This window comes from Bombina bombina, chromosome 2, assembly GCF_027579735.1.
Source record: "Bombina bombina isolate aBomBom1 chromosome 2, aBomBom1.pri, whole genome shotgun sequence".
Lineage (NCBI taxonomy): Eukaryota > Metazoa > Chordata > Amphibia > Anura > Bombinatoridae > Bombina > Bombina bombina.
Window position 1 is genome coordinate 1,283,666,225 of NC_069500.1, and position 24,313 is coordinate 1,283,690,537.

General features: G+C 34.1%; 1 protein-coding gene across 1 annotated transcript in view; it reads right to left on the reverse strand.

The window, feature by feature from the left end:
- The window catches only part of SLIT2 (slit guidance ligand 2), a 493,710-nt gene that overhangs the window by 120,795 nt on the left and 348,602 nt on the right, over window positions 1-24,313 (reverse strand). The window lies entirely within an intron of this gene.

A 24,313-nucleotide genomic window follows, 5' to 3' on the forward strand; every position in this document is an offset into this window, starting at 1 on the left:
GTTTCTTTTTTTCTTAAAGTACCTTTAAATACAATTTGCACAACTAACAAATTCAAGATAAAAAATGCAATGCAATCATAGTGTTACAATTTTTAATTTAACAGTAGATTTTTTTTTTCTGACAAATCTGAAATTTCTTCGATTGCCTTGCCCTCTGTATCATGTGATTAGGCATCAGCAAATCACAGACTCATATATTGTATGTATACACTGTAATGTCTTGCACGTGCTCAGTAGGAGATTGAAAATGCTCAGTTTGTCCCAATACTCAGTAGAGGCAGTGGTGGCTTTTCTTATATGTGCAAAATGCTTCTAATCAAAATAAATTCTCTTATTGACATTTGAATTGTTTACTATACAATCTTGTTAACATTTTATAACTATTCTGTTCTTCCAGTTTAGTTATTTTACACAACCTATCTGCTGCAGGTATCATTATATAGTTTCTTCCTGCTTCATAAAATGTAAGCCCTAGTTAGAGTCTCTATACATGTCATGTATTCATTTCTCACCAGATGTAGGCTATTCTGTGCCACCACTGCTGCTTACAGTTTGTGTATATAAGGATTGTTTATTGCAATCCATTTTCTGCTTGGGTAATTTTGAGTGGACAGTTATAGTTCAGAGTGATTATTAATGTCCCTTTAAGCTCTGAATGATTCCATATATTGTATTATTGTTCTGGTTCACTGAATTCAGGTTCCTCTTTTGTATTTCTGTTCTTGTTTATATTTAGCTAAAGAGCAATATTTCATCCCAGGTAGGTTTTGATATGTAGGTTTTCCCACCAGTCTACCTCTGCCAAGTATGCATGCTAATACTGCAGATTTAGCCTACCCTTTAGTTACCAGAGTGTATTTCCTTACCTGCATGTGGCTTTTTGTTTGCTGTACTGACACTTTCTCAATATCCAACCCCCATGTTAGCTGAAATAATGTTTTGTTATGGATTTTCTTCTCTTGATAGCAATTTAACTACTTTTAATTTAAATTCTGATTTCCTAATTCACACTAGTGGCAAGAGTTAGCTAGTTAAATCTGCCAATCATGTAGAAAAAAACAGCGAGTAAGTTAAAGGGATATGAAACACTTGTAGATGATTATATAAAATGTTTAACCCCTTAATGACAGCAACGTACCATATATGTTGTGTGTCGCAAGGGGTTTAAAGTACTCCAATAGAGTGGTGTCACCAGTGTTGGTGAGACCTGCATCGTTTAACCCCTAAATGTACAAACTGTATTTGTCCCTAAGTAGCCTCGGTAGAGGTGATGGCAATACAACAAAACAATGCATATTTTGCTGACAGAATTAGTTTAGCAAGCCTTGTCCGTTCCAGTTTGCGACACTGTGATAAGCAAAGAAAAATGTGTTTTCTGTTTTACTTATGATTTTTATAAGATAGAAAACATTTTAACATCTTTTATTCAGTACTAGAAAATATAATATTTTTTTAGAAGCATGGATAGCTATTTAACTATAAAAAACTATGCTATTTAAATAAAATCCATGTATATGAAGAATAAAAAGATAGACTGAAAGGACATCTGGAGGAAGCTGTCATTGTGTAGGTTGGAGGACACATACAAATAGGAAGTTCAAAGGAGATAAATGAAAAAGCAGGTGTAATAGGGAGGTGCAGATATTGTCAGATGAAGGAAACAAGCTACTGACCAAACGCTTTAGATGTAGCTATATGTGTTTACTTATTATCTACATCGTGAATTATTCATGCTTGTAGCAGGGGTGGAGTATTAACTAACCAGCTGTGTATATATATATATATATATATATATATATATACATTCATGTATTTATGTAAAGCATATTCAGTACATAAGTATATTGATCTAAAAAAAGAGAGCAGAAACAATTTATTATGCCACAAGGGAATGAGGGAGTTGGTAGTATTGGAACATTTTGCTGGTTACATTAACATATTTTTGTTTACATATAGTGTAAAACGTCTGCACAAACTTTTTTTATCTTGATAGTATAATTTGCGTTATTTGCCCAGCCTTTCACTAGTATATTTATAGTATCTCCTCTTATGTGGCCAGTTGAGAACAGATAAACATGATATTTTCACATAATAAGCAATCGCTGTGTAGCATATTGCAGGGTTAGATTTGCAAACCTCTCCAGGGCAGTGGGACAACAACAATGTTAAGAAGTACATTACATAAAAAACACAAAAATAAATACACTATGTATTTTTCAACATCTTAAAAAGTGTTATATTTTTTAGGTTATATTTTTTTAATGTTTAGTTTTACTTCCTTTTAGGAACATTAAACACTTTGATATTCTAAATAGTATCACTCCATTTCAGCAGATCAGGCAAAAACGTAAAGGTGCACATAGACAGGAGTTACTGCAAACTCCTTATAAGATAATCACAGCACCAAGGTAGAACCAACTCCTTTATGTAATCCATAACATCACTAAAAATAAACGTTTCAGCCTATCTTACCTTAATCATTCTAGGTAGGCTGAAACTTTGCTTGCTTTTTAGTTCTATTATGGATTAAATAAACAAGTTGGTTCTATATTTTTGCTGTGACCCTTGCAATATACTTTGTACCATTTTACTATAATTTAATTCTGAAAATTGTGGGCTTTCCAATTCCTTCCAAAAGTGAAAATGCAGGCTGCTTCTTTATTACACACGGTCATTGGTTGCTCACTCAATTGGCAATCTTTATATAGATTGATACAATCATGAGTTCATCCCATTTTAATGGAATGTGGTTCCAAAGAGCATAAACAGTTATTTTGTATGCAAAAATAAATCTAAAGGATTATTTCTTATACATTTTATGCTGGTATGAAAAGTCATTAGAGGAGCATTAACGGGAAAACAATTTTATAGCACACTGTCCCTTAGAATGCATCATTCTATCAGCATTAATTTGTTATTTAATGCACCTGTTACATCACAGATAATAATTCATTGAAATTTAATAATCCCTTCTGCATTGGGTAGCAAGCTTTTGACTATGGGTAAACATTTATCTAAAAAAATATAGACACTTAAAACTTTTTATACTCTGCATTGAGTGTTCCAATTTTTCCCCATAATATTGCCTCTTTTTGTGTTGAGCTGGTATAGTATGAAAGGATCTCAAAAAAATGTCTAGTAAATACAACTGAGCCTACAAGGTCAAGGTTGATGCAAATTTGTATAATAGTTTGTTTACACTTACATGAATGTTGTTTCCATTAGCAGGAACTAACCAAAACACTTTCTATTCAAGTTATATGTACAAGGTTCACGGCAAATCATGCTTAGTTTTATCAACAAGTCTGATTAATCTGCCGGCTGGTTGGACACGTTAAAGAAAAAAAGAGAGAACTGAAACAACCTGAACTCTTGACATGTGTCCAGTTGGCAAGTTAACCAAAGGGGCTGGCTTTGACAAGGCATTAATTGAATCTTGGAAGTACAGCAAGTTTTTTTTGTTTTGTTTATTGTTTTTTAACAAAGACAAAATAATCATGAATTGCAGTTACAATGAATAATTACATAAAGTTCCTGTTGTCAAGTAGTATCTTCTTCTTTAAGGACTAATAGTTACTTTGCTGCCTTTCAGAAACTGCAAGTTTTAATATAGAAAAACTGCATATATAAAAATTATTATAAAAATAAATGTAAATATATTTTTCCCGTTATTTGTCACAGTGACTGAACTGTAGCTGACAGATGTAGACATAATAGTAATTGAAGGGTTCCAGATAGTAACAATACATTTCAGTTTTAATTAGAAGCACTTTTGCAATATACTTCCATAGCAAAAATGCTTCTAGTAAAATGTATTACTGTTTCATTGTCATACAAACATATGTAAGTATCCGTGTACCAGCTTTCAAACATTACACCTTCTCAGAGAGTCAACAGTGGCTTGTACGACACAAGTCTTCACTGATGCAATACACACCACTGATAGGTCTCTGAGCAGGCATGGTATTTGAATTGTGATGCTCTAGGCACACATAGCATATGTGTGTATGCCACTGAAACATGAATACATTTTACTAAAAGCATTTCTACTAATTGAAGTATATGAAGTATATGGAAAATATGCTTCTATTTAAAACTGAAATGCACCCATGCGCATTTAACATTTGGCCTTTCTTTCCCTCCAAGGTTTCTCTATCTATGTGTCTTTCTCTCAAATACCTATAGAGATACTTACTTGTATTTCATGTACACACTACACACAATTTTCCAGAACTAAATCATGGAAAACAAAATGCTACAAGAGCTGTGATGTTCTTGAAATATTTATAAAAGGTAAGAAAAAGACCTCAAACACTGAACACCTCTAGTGGTCCTCACACAAAGCATGACACAACAGTGGGCACTTTTAATAAGATAGCAGAATGTATACAACTCTTCTGAGCACAACACTCTTTCAGAGCTGAAATGAGGAAAGAGGAACGCTGGAACTCAAAGTGAATCAGAGTAGGTTTTATTCAGGAGCAGGCATAACAACACATCAGGTAAACTCCAATCTGACGCGTTTCGCACATGCGTACATGCGCTTCTTGAGAGATCTTTCAGAGCTCCTGGGTTTGCCTACTGAGATGCCTAGTTCTATTGTCAATAAATAATAACAGAAGTATGACCCTTATGTCCTTACTTCACACATTAATAAATTGCTTTCACCATAATGTAATTTTACATTTCTTCTGCACAGTTTAAGGTTCTTACTACTTATAATTTGTCATGTACGTTTCTCGCTTGATGGAACTTAACTTTCCCTATTTTTTTTCCAGTTTTGTCTTGTGTAACCCAGTAAATTGAGTCACAATCTCTCTCCAATTTTATGTCTTCTCCCATAACAAAATAAGCATGAGAATTTGTTGATTTTGAATTGTCTTCACTTTCTTTCTTTTCCTCTATGATTACATTTAATTTTGCAGGAGTTCATCATTTGGGCTGTAAGTAAGATTTATGGTCTTGAACTTAACATTGTCATTTGAAATTCCTTATATACTTTTTTTTTTCCAGTCCAAAATATTTCCCCTTTATCCCAAAGGAAACCCAGTTCCTGAAAAATCTATGTGTGTTTTCCTCATTAAAACACCAGCTCCACTTAATTAAATTAAACATTTTTTTTTATCTATTTGAAATTTAGTTTTAAAGGGACATTCCAGTCAAAAATTAAATGCACATAGATTTATTACATCTTTGAATAGAAACATATTTGCAATATACATATAATGGCAAAAATGCTTCTAGTAAAAGTTATCACTGCTTTAGTGTTAACATTTTTCTCTGCACGTGCATGTGAAGCATAGCTAGATATTGTCACTGAACCCACATTTTAAATAATGCAGCTGCTCAGATAATTAGTGGGGCGTGTATCATGTCAGCAATTAACACATTGAGTAATTACCAGATGGTACAAACACCTTAGACTCTCTGAGCAAGTGCTGTATTTAAAATGCTGGTGCACGGTGCATACTTAAATACACTTTTGAAACAGCTATAGCTTTTATTAGAAGCATTTTTGCCATTACATGTATATTACAAAAATGCTTCTGTTCAATACCGAAATACATCCACGTGATTTCCAATTTTGGCTGGAATATCCCTTTAAACATTTTTATATTTTGCAGAAATAGTACCCAGAATCAGAATCACCCAGAATCACTTATCAAATGTATTTTTAAGGTATATCACAGCAGGCAGAGATTCTTTATTATATATTATTTAAACAGACATTAAACTCAAGACTTTCTGCTCATAATATGTTTAATTAATTAATTAATTAAAATAAAAGAACATTATAGTATACATTAATGATCTTTTGGCTTTTTCTGTAAAATATAAAATTTTGTTTTTTTGTTGTTGTTGTTATTCAACTATTACCCTTCAACATTATTTAAATCCCCAATTTTCATAATGGGAGTATAATTCCAGTTACGTTAAAAACAATGAAAAACAATTGTTAAGCTACATAATACATTTTTGAATTGGCATTGTTTTATCTATTTTTACTCATTCGGTTTGAATGGTCAAGGTGGCATTGCTATTGTTTGCTAAATTAATGCTCTACCTATTTATAACATTAGGAAAATTCTAAATACTAAAATTCTAAAGATGACTATATTAATGCATCATTGTTATTAGGATTTTTTGCATTCCATTTTTTAAGTGGAACTGGTGTTTAAGTATTGACCTAACTGTATTATCCATCTTGTTATTGTGAAAATAAAAGAAAGGAAAAGAAAAATGTTGTCTTTTAATTTTGTTTGTCCTTTCTTTGCCTTTCTGCTTAAGCTGTCCTGTTAATACTGTTGCTATAGCAGGGTATATTCTGTATCAAGAATGCTCTGCTGCACACAGGTATTACCGAAACGTCCAGAGACACCTCTTGCTTCCTCTTTTCCCTTTGGTCCTCTCCTTGCCTTATGGATGCACTTATGGTAACTAGGCGAGATTTTCTGTTGTGCTTGATCTAACCATGTGGTTGTGAGGAATGAGTAAAACATGGTTCTGTCAAGCACCATGGAACGTCACGCGGCTTTCTACAGCAGGGCAAGCTGCTGAAGCTTGTGCAAAAACAAACAAAACTTTATTTGCTTCATTGTTACTGGATGGAGTAGCAACACATTGCAAATCAATGCACTGCTAGTCCTTCTGGCAACAAGGAGGCTGGGAAGTGAGTCAAGATTAGAAATTTTAACCATGAAAAACTCTGAGCTAATCTTTAAGGGACATTAAACTCTAAATACATTTTATAAGCATAGTATTGAGGTTATTCACTGCCTTACTCTAGTCATTGTTGCCGCCATGTTGAAATTGATCTTTCTCTTCATTCCAGTGTTGACTTGTTTGCACATGTGCAGTAACTCTCCTTCATATACCTGCAGATTCTCATAATGGCAGCACCCATGATTAGAGGGAAGGGCACAAAATGTAGTTACTGTTTAGTGTCCCTTTAAGTAAAGTAAGTAACGTAAATCATTTTGCATCTAACTAACCAGACTATTGTCAAACACTCCCATCGTTTGACTGGAAAATCTTGACATTTTGCTATTGTCTATATAATTTCAAAAAGATATTAAAGTAACTGCATTAATAGATATTAATAAAAAAAAATATTGGCATTTAAAAATGATCTGTACCTTTGTTTGTTATTATAACGTTTACGTGTTTAATTGTCGGTGAATGCAACCAGCAGAAGAACAGCTGTGAAAGCATAAATCATTTATGTGACCCTTTCATGCCAACCCAGTTATGTTTTTTTTCCCAGCAAATGTGACCTTTTGTATGGAACCTTTTTGTGTTTATCAACCTTGATGTCTGTCTTCATAGGTGATATGACTAAAATCTTACAGTTAAAAATTGATAATTTTTACCTTAATGTTTTCTATTTTATAGATTCTTTAATCTTTAGGCAACAATGCATTTTGACCCTTTATATTCATGTGATATTATATAAATATTCTACAGGCACAGAAGATTACAGATCCAAGCTGAGTGGAGATTGTTTTGCCGACCTGGCTTGCCCTGAGAAATGCCGCTGTGAAGGAACAACAGTGGACTGCTCCAATCAAAAACTTTCCAAAATCCCTGATCACATTCCCCAGTACACTGCCGAGTTGTAAGTGCATCCCGCGCCACTGTATGGTTTCCCAACATCATGCTTCATTTACCACTTGGATGTGCGACAAGGAAATAGAAACTTTTTAGGGAATAGAAAAAAGGCAGAATGGTTACCATAGTAACAAAAGCAGCTTTCTGCTGATGCATGCCAAACGAACACTCTATAAATGCTATGCACAATCCACTGTACTATGCTGCTTTTGAAAAATTATAATGCAAAACTAAGGAAAGTTGTCAAATAAGGTTGTCATCTCAGCCATGTTTTCCTGGAGACTTATAAGTTACACATGCTGCAGGGTGTGCAGGGAGGAATATGAATAGTGCTGTCCAGAAACACAATACCTGTTCCTCCCTGCAGCATGTGTAACTTATAAGTCTCCAGGAAAACATGGCTGAGGTGACAACCCTATTGTCAAATAAGAAAGCAAATAGGGCACTTCAAAATAGGTATAAAGAATAAATGTGTCTTATATGTAAATAAAATCAAACTTTTTTTTGCAACTGAAACAAACACTCTTTACCAAATGTCATTCAGACATTCTGCTTTTTCATATTGAAATAACTTTTTTACAGTTTGTATCTACTGCAAAGATATTGGTAATCGGTTGTTTTAAAGAATTATTAAATTAATTCAAATAATTATATTAATAATAATAATCAAATTATTGATTAGTTTATTTCGCTTTTTCTTCTGTTCCAGGCGTCTGAATAACAATGAATTTACGGTCTTGGAAGCAACAGGGATCTTCAAGAAACTTCCTCAACTACGAAAAATGTTAGTTCGTTTATACTTTATATTAATATATCACAATTTGTGTATTATGGTTCTGTTTAATGCAACAGATCTGTCCACTTACCCTCAATCCATTATTTCCAATTATCACAATTTGGCCAGGACAGTGACATTTTTTGGCCTCTTCTCCTAGGAAATTGTCCCACATTGTAGCTGTAAGAGAAAAGTAATAAGCTAAATCTTGCAGAGCTTGCAGGCCACTAGTAATCAGTAATTCTAAGCCTTCAGTTTTATATAGGCAACCTTGTTTAGCTTTTAGGCAGCTGATCTTTTGTTCTAGCACAGCATTAAAGGGACACACAGGTCAAATACAATTGTCATGATTCAGATACAGCATGTAATTTTAAACAACTTTCCAATTTACTCCCATTAAAAAAAATGTGCACATTCTTTTATATTTGCACTTATTGAGTAACCAGCTCCTACTGAGCATGTGCAAGAATTCACTGACTATACGTATATGCATTTGTGATTGGCTGATTGCTATCACATGGTACAGGGGGAGTGGAAATATACATAACTTTGAAATTTGTTAGAAAAAAATCTACTACTTATTTGAAATTCAGAGTAAATGCTATTGTATTGTCTTGTTATCTTGCATTTGTTGATTTTGCAAATGTACTGTGTTGACTGGTCCTTTAATTTCAGAAGCAACTCAGAATAGCTTCAGCCTCTTTCTCTTTTCTCCAAACATGCTATTTTCTTCTTTCAGCACACTCATGCCTTCTCATGACTTCTCACTTAATTCAACTTTTATTAGGAAAATATCAAAACTGAATTATTAGTTAAATGATTTAGTGACCCATATGTGTCAGGTCTAAAACCTTTGTTTCTGTGGAATCCAATAAAAGTTGTTTTGTTTTGCTTCATATTTTGAATAAATAATTTAAAATATTGTTAACGGGACAGTAAGTGTTCATGATTCAGATAGAGAGTAAAATTTTAAACAATTTTCCATATTACTTCTTTTATCAACTTGGCTTTATTTTCTCTGTATCCTTCGTTGAAAAGTATACCTAGGTAGGTAGCAGCTAGCTGGTGATTGGTGGCTGCATATATATGTCTGTTTTCATTGGCTCACCATATGTGTTCATCTTGCCTCCATTACTGCATTATTGCACCTGAGATAACTCTTCAACAAAGGATACAAATAGAACAAAGCAAATCTGATGGTAGAAGTTCTATCTGACCCATGAAAACAAGAAAAAAGGTTAAACACATTCAATTTATCTTTACTTTACTCATGGTTCATAGTAACATATTTATTAATTTGATATATTTTCAAAATATTCCTAACATGTCTTATACCCACATTGTTCTACATTATTTATTGGATGTTGCAATTTAAGTGAAGGTGCATTTTGATGAATTAGTGCCCGGTTTTTAATAAAACCTATTAAAAACAAGGGCACTTTAATTCATCAAAATTGACATTTCACTGTTTTCTTCAAAAACTTACCTTTTAATCCTGGCAGCTGCCCAGCACTTCCTCCGCTTGTCGCAAGCCGTCTTCGCGGGTCCAAAATGATGAATCCTGCTTCCTCTAATCACAGCATTGCATCAGGCCAAGATTCCCCCGGGGGGGGGGGGGGGAGCTGTGATTAGAGGAAGCCTGATTCGTCATTTCTTACGTCGCTGGAGTGGCATTCAGGATTAAAAGGTAAGTTTTTGAAGAAAACAGTGAAATTTCAATTTTGATGAATTAAAGTACACTTGTTTTTAATAGGTTTATTAAAAACCGGGCACTAATTCATCAAAATGGACCTTCACTTTAAGAAGTTATTTATTATATATATTCTATTCACATAGTAACATAGATTTTAACATCAGATAGGATCTTTTTATAAATTATAATCTATTAGTTTGTAGGAGAGCCTTATGCTTATCCCAGGTATTCTTAAAGTTCCCCACAGTGTTTGTCTTTAACACCGCTAATGGTAGTTTATGCCATGAATCAACCACCTTTTCTGCGAAGAAGTGCTTCAGCATATTAGTCCTGAAACAGCTACCCATCGACGTGAGATAATTTGATCTCCTTAAAAAAAAGCAAAAAAAAAAAACTGCTGTTAAAGGGACATGAAATGCAAAATTAAACTGTCATGGCTTATATAGAGCAAGCAATTTTAAGATACTTTTCTATTTGCTATTATCAAATTTACCTAATTTTCTTGACATCCTTTGTTGAACACTAAATGAGAGCTTTAAAAAAGCCTGTGTACATGCCCGAAACTTGTCACCTTTTTAACTTGTCACCTTTTTAAAATGTTCCCCTCTTTTCTTATGAGAGAACCTAGACTGCATAGTGAGACTCTCCACCATATGCCAATGTATGCGGCTATCAGCCATGAAATCTAGACTAGCCATGCTGTCTAGCAGTCATTAAAGGGACATGAAACCCCCAAAAAAGTATTTCAGTATTCAGATAGAGAATACAGTTTTAAACAACTTTATAATTTAATTAGATTATCTAATTTGTTTCATTCTCTTGGTATCATTTGTTGAAGGAGCAGCAATGCACTACTGTTTTTTAACTGAACACATGGGTGAGCCAATAACAATCATATATCTGCAGCCACCAATAAGCAGCTAGAACCTAGGTTCTTTGCTGCTCCAGAACTTACCTAGATAAACCTTTTAGCAAAGGATAACAAGAGTATGAAGCAAATTAAATAATAGAAGTAAACTGGAAAATTGTTTAAAATTGTATTCTCTATCTGAATCAAGAAATAAAAATGTTTGGTTTCATGCCTCTTTAAAGGGACATTAAACCCAATTTTTTTCTTTCATGTTTCAGATAGAGAATACCATTTTAAACAACTTTCTTATTTACTTCTATTATCTAATTTGCTTCATTTTCTTGATATTCTTTCCTAAAAAGCATATCTAGATAGGCTCAGTAGCTTCTGATTGGTGGCTGCACATAGATGCCTCATGTGATTGGCTCACCAATGTGCATTGCTATTTCTTTAACAAAGGATTTCTAAAGATTGCAGCAAATTAGATAATGGAAGTGAATTGGAATGTTGTTTAAAATTGTATTCTCTATCTGAATCATGAAATAAACATTTTGGGTTTAGTGGCCCTTTAAGTTTCCCTTCCCACTATTTTTCACCCTGTTTAGGAGTACAAGAAGGCAGGATTTCTCTACTTTATTCTGTTATGGGAGTTATCTTGCTCTGTAGCGGAGTGAAGTTAGGTTTCCCATACCCTTATAAAAGATAGGGGGTGAAATAATAGTGATTTTGCTAATTTTTTGCTGTTTTTTGGTAGATACTTTATGTAACTTTTAGTATATTTAATACAGTTATATTGGAGATTTTCCTGTTCCTTCCCCTCCTTTTCTTATAGTATATATTCTAGCAATAGTGTCATGAGATATCTAAGCAGTATTGTTTTTTTACCAGTCTACGTATTGAATTTGCATCACAATTCTTTAGGAGATAAATATACAGCAATGAAAAAACTACCGGAAAAAGTATAATTGATGCCTTCAGAGATTAAATTAACTTGTGCTCAAATATTGTTCTTAGAAATCTGAGCAATAACAAGATTACAGATATTGAAGAAGGGGCATTCGAAGGAGCCGGTGGTGTGAACGAGTTGCTATTGACCAGTAACCGGTTGGAAAATGTTCGCCACAAGATATTTAAGGGCCTGGAGGGACTAAAAACATTGTAAGTAATTGTATTGTTCCATTCATTTAGTCTAGGTCGCTTGTTTAACATGCATGTCCCTTACACTGCCTTAGGTTGCTATTTTATTGAAGTGATGCTTTAATCTTTTCATTTATACAGCTTTACATCACCATTATGCCAATTATGCCATCATTTTGTAAAGCTCGCTCCTGACCCCTGCTCCGGTCATGTATGTTTAAATTGCATCCTCACATAGCTATAAGTAACTCACCTACTTGTTAAAGCTTCCTCTTAATGCTTTATTTATAAGGTATATTTCCAGAATAGTCTGAGGTCATTCATTTATATAGTATTCCCATACGAGTGCTATTATCCTCTTTTGTGTATGCCATGTCTCTCTCACTTCTTTAGCAGAGTTGGCTCAAGGCATTGCGCTGCCCGGGACCAAGAATAAAATGATGCCCAACTCTCAATCTGTTACAGTCTAAAGCCAAACATAGTCATCAGTCTCAAAGATTAATATTCACTAGATTGAAATTACATACAAGAGCATGCTGATACCCAGCTAATAGACCCCATATGGGTATCAACTGGAAAATGTGCTCTTCCTATGTGACATCCCTGACAAATGCTGTCTGAGTCACATGGTCTCATCTGGTCCAATTATAGGGCTGGCCATGTTCTTTAGGGCACGCATTTGTATTTTGACATCTATACTAGAGACAAAGCTATCCAAATTTAGGTCAAATTGTCAAAGTCCTTGCTACCCCTTAAATTCTGCTTTTGTTTTCCTTAAAAAAAAAAAACATGCAAACAGTCCCTGTGAATTGAAAAGGGACCCACTGTTTAGAAACTGTCAGTCATTTACACCATGCTCTCTGTGCACACCTAATTTATTTGGTGGCCATATTGGATAGGCAAAACACTATACTTATGTGTTTCTTGCATCCAAATTTTGCCACAAAGAGTATTGCACACGGTCAGAGCACATAACAGCTTTGGGAACCTGTCTGTTGGCGCCAGTCCCCTTTGACCTTAATGAAGGCCTTTCTCAAAGCTTCTTCCACATCAACCCACTCGTTGATTCTGCTCTAGGTCTTTCATATTTACACATGCCACAAGCTTGACACTGTATTATAACTATGGGCTATTGATTTTTAAATATTGTACAATTTTTTAGTTAACAGAACTGTTCCTTCTTTGATACACTTTTTTTTTTGCAGGATGCTTAGGAGCAATCGCATTAGCTGTGTCAGTAACGACAGCTTTACCGGACTGAGCTCAGTCCGCTTGCTCTCTCTCTATGACAATCAGATCACTACAGTCGCTCCTGGTGCTTTTGATACATTACATTCTCTGTCTACATTGTAAGTAGTTTGTTTTCATTGTAATGTGTAAAATGGTGTAATCAATTATAGACTAGCTCACCCAGAAGATATATGAGGAATGTATATACATTTATAAGGATAGTAAGAACATTTCGATAAAATGATGTAAATATTCGGACTAAGAACTTATTACAGTACAAAACGTGTCAGAATCAGTGGGTTCACCTCCCTGTATTTTCAATGAGGTTTTAATAAAGTTTTTTGTTTTAATCCACTGAGTCCAACCTTCTCCTTATCTTATTGATCTCGTGGTACATTCCCGCCATTTTGGCTTTACACCCCATTGTACCATCAGTTTTGTAATTTTTTGAGCCCCCCATTGCATTAACATAGTTGGAAGTTGGCATTCATGTACCCAAGAAGCAAAAGTGCTTTTACTTATTTAAAAGGTTCCTTAATTTTCTTAAATAAAAAAAAAAAAAATTAAAACTCACATATTTATAATGTATTAAGGTTTTTTTTTTTAAATTTAAAATGTTTTTTTTTTTCATACTTAGTATATTTTGTGCTATTTCAGACCAATTTAATCACATTTTTTTTTATAGCTGATTAAATAATTGAAGGATATTCATATTTATGAATCACGGTTGCAAAATTGTTATTACTAGAAGTTTCAAACACCAAATCAGATGTTTTCATGAGGCATATTGACCAATGCATGGCTTATTCCTTATCTATATGAAATGTGACATTGTACACTTACAGACTAATTTGCAAAAATTAAAGATGGCATGTTTATGAAGAAAAAAATTGTCAATAGGAAAAGAAAATGAAGTGCTGAGATACCAAAGGTATTGGGAATAGCAAGTAAATTCATTTTTATAACTGCCATGTAATCAACTTGGCTGTCAGTTTAAATTTTAAACCTGTTATCTGAAGCAGTAGGGAGAGATGGAAATCTTGAGGCGACAAATTAATAAAAATTGCTGTTGTCAGTTAAAATCCAATAAAAAATAAACTGCTGTCATCCTCATATTGCATTACTACTCTGTGGAAGAGGCGTGGTTAGACAGCCAGTCCAGTTAAATACAAATTCAAATAGCTTGTTAAATGACTGGTACAGGGATTTAGAGCAGAAATCTAATATTGCAGGCGTTGTTTTCCCATGTAACATGGTAAATTGGAATTCAAAAGGATTTGTGTTTAACAGCAAAAATACCTGCTGGCTATATTGAAGTAGAGAGGCTTGTTTAGAATTATGTGATTTTTCATTTGTTGTAGAATGTGTATTAAAAAGTATTACATGTGTGTAATTTATTTGAATATAGCTGTATTGTATTAGAATTTAATAACACAATTCATTAAGTGCAACCTAATTCTGTCAATGTTTTGATTGTTTTGATCTTGTTCGTATATTTTATTTACAATTCCTGTCGATTAATCTGGTAATCGGCATTGTTTGGTTTTATGTTCTAGTTATGTGTAGAGTTTATCTTAACCCTTAAATGTACAGTAAATATTTGTAATATAAAATCTTTAATTATGCATGCTGAAAAAAATTCACTATGCTTTCAATATTTATTTGTCCCCTTTTCCTGTAATTTCAGTCTAAAAAATGGGGCTTTTCCAGTCCTAAAAACTAAAAGAGCATGGCAGGTCTCACAAGCCTAACTTTGCCACATATCTGTCCCTAATTTGCAGTTTTTATAATTTCTTCTGAATCCAAACAATGGAACTTTTGTTCACAATGACAAACCTCTTTAATTTCCAGTCTCAAATCCAGATTGAGAACAAATATCACTTCCTGTTAGGCTCAAAATTAAAAAACATCTTTAATTTAACCTTTTTTTCATGCAAAATATTTTTACATGCTTAAATTGTGCTATTTCAAATGCATGAAATCATTGTTTTTGTTTCTTGTCACGTTATTCTTTAAAGAAACCTTTTTTTCCTTGCCAGTAGAGGTTGATTTGTCCTCACATGAACCAAAAATAAGTTATTCGTATTTATTTTCATTATAAGAAAACATGGATCAAAGCAGTTGAATAAAAGATATCCTTAAAGGGACTTGAAACCCAAAATTTTCTTTCATGATTCAGATAGAGACTACAATTTTAAACAACTTTCCAATTTACATCTATTATTTAATTTGCTTCCTTCTCTTGTTATCCTATGCTGAAAGGTTTAGGCAAGCTCTGGAGCAGCAGAGAACCTAGGTTCTACCTGTTGATTGGTGGTTGCATATATATATTGAATTGATTGTGATTGGCTCACCCATGTTTTCAGTTAGAAACCATTAGTGCATTGCTGCACCTTAAAGGGACACTGAACCCAAAAATTTTGTTTTGTAATTCAGAAAGAGCATGCAATTTTAAGCAACTTTCTAATTTACTCCTATTATCAATTTTTCTTTGTTCTCTTGCTATCTTTATTTGAAAAAGAAGGCATCTATGCTTTTTTGGGTTCAGTACTCTGGACAGCAATTTTTTATTGGTGGATTAATTTATCCACCAATCAGCAAGGACAACCCAGGTTGTTCACCAAAAATGGGCCGGCATCTAAACTTACATTCTTGCATTTTAAATAAAGATACCAAGAGAATGAAGAAAATTTGACAATAGGAGTAAATTAGAAAGTTGCTTAAAATTTCATGCTCAATCTGAATCGTGAAAGAAAAAATTTGGGTACAGTGTCCCTTTAAACAAATGATACCAGGATAATTAAACAAATTAGATAATAGAAGTAAATTATAAAGTTGTTTAAAATTGTATTCTCTATCTGAATCATGAAAGAAAAAATTTGGGTTTCATGTCCCTTTAATGCACTGGCATATTTATCTGAATAAAAAATAATGAAATTATTGTGATATCTGTTGCTTAGGAAAATGACAGTAACAATATTTTTTTCCTCCTCAATTTAGGAATCTGTTAGCAAATCCTTTCAATTGCAACTGCCATCTAGCTTGGTTGGGAGACTGGCTTAGGAAGAAACGAATTGTAACTGGTAATCCACGGTGTCAAAAACCGTTCTTCTTAAAGGAAATTCCCATACAGGTTGTTGCAATTCAAGACTTCACCTGTGATGATGGTGAGTTTTACTGCAGCTAAAGATTCAGACCCTGTATTGTGTGCATTTATTAGTTGTTTACTGTGCATTTTAAGAAATGTATTCTAAATGTGTGAAGTACTAGAAACATATCCAAGATATTATACCAGCTGAAACTGTAACTGGCCAGCACCAGCTGCTGCAGCCCACCGGGAAATCTCCTGGTATCCTGGTAGGCCAATCCAGCCTTTAGCAATGCATAGTTACCGTTGTAGTACCAAACTTAATTCTATTAATCTGACTTGGTCTAGAAGTTTATTTGTTTAATCTACACATTAATCAAAATAATGTAATCATTTATAGCATATTTCAGAGGCTGAGTGAGAATACAGTGCCAGTACACATACTTGTCACCAGACACTACACACTTGTCATAGAAAGGAGAGTAGTGAACATTCTGTTTTCTTGCTTCACAACAGTGCTTTCAGCTTTCAGAGCCTAGCCCTGCTTAAAACTATTACACATATGTTAGCTTGTGGTACCTATTTGAATAAGGTTTTCTTACCTCCCAGCACTAAATTCTAAAATGTAAGTATATGTTAGTGTAAAGAATAAACTACAAGTATGACATGAGACAATAATTGATGACTGTCACAATTTTCCTGGAACAGTCCCAGCATTCTTGAAAGTTTACATTCACTTTAATTATGGTGATATGATTGAATAACATCAATATTGTTAATTAACCAAACACAATTTTGAGTATGTAATTAAAGTGATGGTAAACCTTGCATGTTTTAAAATCTGGTCCAGAATCCAAGAAATATTTTACAGGGAATTTAATTGATCATTTTTAATCTAATTGTGCCATTCTTATAACCCGGCTCCGGCCACCCACTTCACTTTTTTGTGAGATAATTGTTTGAACTGTTCTCCGATTGGCGTTCTAGCCATACGGCACTTATTTTGTAAGTAGAGTGCTGGTTAAGTAAGTTGATTCTTTGAAAATGGATACTTTTCAATTTCTGGATAGCTACATTTTAGGAAGATTCTTTGTATATGAAGCAGTTTAAGCAGAACAAACCAGGTGCACTGATGGTGCATTATAATTAATTAATCAGTCCACATCTAGATTATAGGAACAGTATCTAGAACACCTTTAGATTATATACACAGTCCACATCTAGATGATAGGAACAGTATCTAGAACACCTGTAGATTATAGAAGCAGTCCACACCTAGAAACAGCATAAACTTGCTGTGTATTGCAATATATAAATAAAATCAAAAGAGGGCTACTAATAATAACATTGGATCAAAATGAAGAATGAAAAAGATTTGTAATATATTTAGCCATCCTTCCAGTGTTAGAAAGTGTAAATAGATTGTCAAGCAGTGTGCCATATGGGCTGCTGAAGTGTGCACATTTGTTTAATAGTGTTCTCTGGTTTTGCTTTCTCAACTAGGAAATGATGATAACAGCTGTTCGCCACTGTCGCGCTGTCCGGCAGAGTGTACCTGTTTAGATACCGTAGTCCGCTGCAGTAACAAAGGCCTGAAGACCCTACCTAAAGGCATCCCCAAAGAGGTTACAGAACTGTAAGTTATACTCTGCTTTCAATATAAGGTCAAAAAAAAAAAAAAAGCTCAATGCTGAGCATACAACGTTTGAATCTGTGCCAACATCAATTGCGCTCTAAGTAAATGGATAGCAAATTAAACTCTAAATTGGTTACGGGGTCATTTGAAGGAAATAATTACAGATAATGTGAAGAAAGATGAATGTTGCTGGTTATAATCACCATATTGCTCCTCCAGCTGGATTATTGTTTTTATTATTTTCAGTACCATGAGTAATTTATTTTTCTTATTTAACTGTGCATGTTGCAGGATGAAATGCTACTTGTTTAACTCTGTGGCTGCCAAGGAGGGATACAGTGCATTGTAGTGTCAGTTGTAGTGTCAGTTGTTTCAGTCCTGTATGTCAGTTTAAATTAAATTGATGAGATTTACCAAAGTAATTTTGCAAACGCCTGTTTTTAAAAATGAATATACTGTATATGGTCTAGATTAAATCTATATTCAACACTACTGTATAGTCCCTCAGACTTATGTACATCTTTTAATTGACAGATATATGATAACTTATACAGCAAATGAGATCTGCAGGAAATTAGATAAAACAGAAATCACAACTGCATCATCTAACAATGGTGTCTAGCAATTGTGCTCTTAAAGTGATGACAAATCCAAGCATTTAAGAAACGCTAGGATTTACCATCACTAAAAATAATGTGATAGTAATTTAATCTTCGTATACAGGATTTCTATCAGCAATTGCGTATTTGTAATCGGTATCTAAGTTTAGTTTGCATGAGTCATCATCTAGAACTTGCGTCATCTTCTTACAGTAATAGATATTTTACAAAGACAAACCATGTTATGTACTGTGGGGTTTGGAACGTTGTAGTGCGAAAATGAAGACAATTGCATTTTGTGTAGGTTAACAATGTTGTTTATGTTTGACTTGGAAAGATTGTGATCACTTTGTTAACAGAAAAAAAGGAAAAAGAAAAACAAAACACATCCGTTCCAGTTTTTCCAATATTGCGGGGTGAGGGGGTCCAGAAAATGTGGAAATGATCCTATTATTTGTATTATTAGTATTAGGAATTAGTATTATTATTAGTAGTAGTATTTACATTTACTTAAAGGGACTTGGTACTCATTTTTTTCTTTTCCATTTAAAGGAAAATGTTTCAAAATGTATTACAGTTTTTTTTTTAAATTTATTTATTACACGGATGTTGCTGAGCAAAATAAACCAACATTTTTATGTGGGAATTGTCCCTATCGGCTAGTTAGAAATGCAGTCTTGGGACCAAGATTCATATCGTCTGGCACAGCTTTTACTGAAAGTGATGGTAAACTTTGTTCAAACGGATGTGCTAGCTGGAGGCGCTGGTTCAGCTTGTATCAGTCGTTGGTATCTTCCTTTCCTTTCCTTCCTCGGTTGTATAACTCTAGGTGCAAAATAGTGGTGCTGAAATATCAGACAATACACCATACAAAGGTGAATATCTACTCACAGTGTATATTGCAGGTTACCGGCTCCTTCCCAATATGAAAAGACAAAATCACAGATTGAGTAAAAAAGTTTGTCTTTATTTGGCTCAGCGCAAAAGCGTTTCAACGGTCCCAGCCGTCTTTCTCAAGAGCAATAAAAGTGCTTTACAAACCAAAGCATTTGTTCAAACGCCCTGTTGTGTGTGAACCATCTTAACAAATTATTGGCACTTTCATTCATAAGTTTAATGTAATTTGCATGTATTAAAAATAATAATATATCTTAGACTTTTTTTTGTCACTTTCTTCAATCTTCCAATCAGAACCCAGGGCATACTCTGCAAAGGCATCAAATATCTAGCGCATGCGCTATACGAGTAAGGGGCTTGTGTGTTTCTTCCAAGGACACCAGCTGTCCCGGTTTCTGATTGAAAGATAGTGACGAAAATAAAAGGTTTAAGAAAAAAGAAAAAAGACGGGTGCAGGAAGAGCGGCACAATTCTAACAGTTTGTGATATATTATTTTTGTAATTAATTACAAATATCAGAATATTGTGTAAATGCTTTTTATTCTTTATGAAATGTACCTTTTTATATGCCTTTAATTCTAAAATATTGGATGAAGAGATTAATGATTAAACTACAATCTTCCAAAATTCTGAGCTGACCTCCCTGCTTTTCAATGAAAGATCACAAGATAACAAAGAAAATGTGAAAATAGACGTAAATTAGAAAGTTGTTTAAAATGGCATTCTCTATCTGAATCATGAAAAAAAAATTGTGTTTCATATCCTTTTAACCCCTTAACGACCAAGGACGTGCCAGCCATGTCCTACAAAAAACGGTCGTTAATGACCAATGGCGTGCCTGGTACGTCCTCTGGGGTTTCAAGCTCTGGAAGTGATTGTGATCCCTTCTAGCAGCTTTCAGGGTATTGCAGCGATGCCACAATATTGATGCATCGTGCAATACCCTTTTTAACCAAACTGATGCAGAGAGGGCTACTCTGTGGCCCTCTCTGCATCGGCCAGCGATTATGCCGATCATTGGTGGGTGGGAGCTGTAGCAGGGAGGCTGGTGGGCGGCCCATCACTGGAGAGAAGTTTCGGATCCGGGAGTGCACAGGGGGGCAGAGACGGGTTAGAGAGCAGTTTGGGGGGGGATCAGGGAGGTTGGAGGCTTAGGGGGGATCCTACACTGCAGAAAATATATTTAAAATAAATAAAATATTTAAAAAAATAAATCAATAAAAAAAACGCTTTTTATTTTAGTACTAGCAGACTTTCTGCCAGTACTTAAGATGGCGGTGACAATTTTGGGGTGGGGGCGGGAAGGGAGCTATTTACAAGGGGTCAGGGAGGGATCAGGGGGTGCGATGTGTCAGGTGGGAGGCTGATCTCTACACTAAAGCTAAAATTAACCCTACAAGCTCCCTAATTTACACCTTCAATGTTGGGCATAATACAAGTGTGGTGTACAGCAGCATTTAGCAGCCCTCTTCTTACCAAAAAGCAATGCCAAAGCCATATATGTCTGCTATTTCTGAAAAAAGGGGATCCCAGAGAAGCATTTACAACCATTTGTGCAATAATTGCACAAGCTGTTTGTAAATAATTTCCTAAAGTTTGTAAAAAAGTGAAAAAAAATTTTTTATTTGATCGCATTTGGCAGTGAAATGGAGCCATTAAAGATACCAAAAAGGGCATAGATCAATACTTTGGGTTGTCTACTACACTACACTAAAGCTAAAATTAATATTTACGAGGGGTCAGGGAGGGATCAGGGGGTGCGATGTGTCAGGTGGGAGGCTGATCTCTACACTAAAGCTAAAATTAACCCTACAAGCTTCCTACAAGCTACCTAATTAACCCCTTCACTGCTGGGCATAATACAAATGTGGTGCGCAGCGGCATTTAGCGACCTTTTAATTACCAAAAAGTAACGCCAAAGCCATAAATTTCTGCTACTTCTAAACAAAGAGGATCCCAGAAAAGCATTTACAACTATTTGTGCAATAATTGCACAAGCTGTTTGTAAATAATTTCAGTGAAAAGCCTAAAGTTTGTGAAAAAGTGAGCGATTTTTTTAAAATTTAATCGCATTTGGCGGTGAAATGGTCGCATAAAATATACATATACAAAGCTGTTTGTAAATAATTTCCTAAAGTTTGTAAAAAAGTGAAAAAATTTTTTTATTTGATCGCATTTGGCAGTGAAATGGAGCCATTAAAGATACCAAAAAGGGCCTAGATCAATACTTTGAGTTGTCTACTAAATTAAAATATATGCATGTGAAGGGTTATTCAGGGATTCCTGACAGATATCAGTGTTACAATGTAACTACCGCTAATTTTGAGAAAAAAAATGGTTTGGAAATAGCAAAGTGCTACTTGTACTTATTGCCCTATAACTTACAAAAAAAGCAAAGAACATGTAAACATTAGGAATTTCTTAACTCAGGACAAAATTTAGAAACTATTTAGCATGGGTGTTTTTTGGTGGTTGCAGATGTGTAACAGATTTTGGGGTCAAAGTTAGAAAAAGTGTGTTTTTTTCAATTTATTCATCATTTTTATAAAAAAAAAATTATAGTAATTTAAAGATATGATGAAAATAATGGTATCTTTAGAAAGCCCATTTAATGGCGAGAAAAGCGGTATATACTATGTGTGAGTACAGTAAATGAGTAAGAGAAAAATTACAGCTAAACACAAGCAAGGCAAAAATGTAAAAATAGCCCTGGTCCTTAACGGTAAGAGAATTCAAAAGTGCTGTGGTTACTAAGGGGTTAAATCAAACACATTATGCACACTGCTGACTCGAAGAAATAAGTTATGGTCTGTAGCAATGTATTTCCTAATTTTCTTACCTTTCCAAAGATGTATCTTTTAACCTTTAAGTGTATACTAACAAATTATTTCAGTATTATAATATAGTAATTACTTTCATTGCTTTTGTGCTTAGATACTTGGACGGAAATCAATTTCCTCTTGTTCCCAAGGAGCTGTCTAATTACAAGCACTTAACACTTATGTAAGTATAACAAATTGAACATTTGCTGGGTATACTTTTTTTTTATTCTTATGTTTTACCTCTATTAATAATTATGTATAGTTAAATGGACAGTCTAGTCAAAATTATACTTTCATGATTCCAATAGGGCATCTTATTTTTAACAACTTCATTATTTACTTTTATTATTAAATTTGCTTTGCTCTCTTGGTATTCTTTGTGGAAAGCTGAACCTAGGTAGGCTCAAATGCTAATTCCTAAGACATTGAACAGCCTCGTAGCTCAGTGCATTTTGACAGTTTTCCACAGTTAGACACTGCTAGTTCATGTGTAGCATATTATAACATTGTGCTCACTCCTGTGGAGTTATTTATGAGTTAGCACCCATTGGCCAAAATGCAAGTCTTTCAAAAGAACTGACATAAGTGGGCAGTCTGCAGAGGATTAGAAACAAGATAATCACAGAGGTAAAAAGTGTATTAATATTACAGTGTTGGTTATGTAAAACTGGGGAATAGGTAATAAAGGGATTATCTATATTTTTAAATAATAAAAATTCTGGTGTAGACTGTCCCTTTAAGGGATTCTGTGCACAATTAAAGGGACATAATACTAAATCACTTGAAACTGATGCAGTATAACTGTAAAAAGCTGACAGGAAAATATCACCTGAGCATCTCTATGTAAAAAAGGAAGATATTTTACCTCACAATCTCCTCAGCACAGCAGAGTAAGTTCTGTGTAAAAAGTTATACTCAACTGCTGCCCAGCTGCAGGTAAATCTCATGTGATTTGACTTAACTCTCATGAGATTTCATATTAAACTTCCTTTAAACTGAATAGAGAAATAACATGAGAGTGCACGAGGCTCAACCCCTTAGCTGTCCCGGGGCAGACATACTGATTTGCTGCTTAGAAGTCCTTTACAATGGGATGTGGCTACTGAGGAACTTTTGAGGTAAAAATATCTTTCTTTTTTACATAGAGATGTTCAGGTGATATTTTCTGGTCAACTTTTTACAGCTATACTGCATCACTTTCAAGTGTTTCAACATTTGGGTATTATGGCCCTTTAAATGTTCTCATACATATTTTAAAGCAGCGTCCAAACAAGTTTTTTTTTGTGCATAAAATATGTGAAGTAAAAACTTTTTAAATTAATTAAAATATATGGGTACCGGTTATTTAACTCACTAATGTTCATTGGCTAACAGGCACTTCCTACTAATGCTCATTGGCTTATACTGAGCAATAGTAGGAAATGCCAATAAGTCAATTAGCATTGATAGAAAGTTCACAACTGATACAGGAATATTGATTTAAATAGCTTTTACCTCATATTTAAAAAATGCCTATATGTGTAAATAAAGCTTTTTCAAATTGATGACAGAAGGATTTTAGTACCAGTACAAGAATAAGCTTAGGGACTATTACCCATCAAGCATTTAGACATGAAAGACATTTTCATGAACATCTTTATAGTGACATTAAAATAGTGTAATATACTGATGTTTACAATTAACCTAGTGTAATTTGTTAAATCTCAGAAAACCTTGCAACTAACAGACATTTATTTTTTTCTTGCTATAGAGCAGTAATGGCTAACCTTGGCACTACAGATGTGTTGGAACTACGTTTCCCATGATGCTTAGGCTCTTTAGTTAAGCATCATAGGAAATGTAGTCCTGAAACATCAGGGGTGTCACGGTTACCCATCACTGCTATAGAATAAACTGTCAGTCACGTCTAAACATTTTTTTTAACAAATCAGTATGTTGTTTGCTACAATTGTTTTCCAGTAGCCAAACTCCATCAACC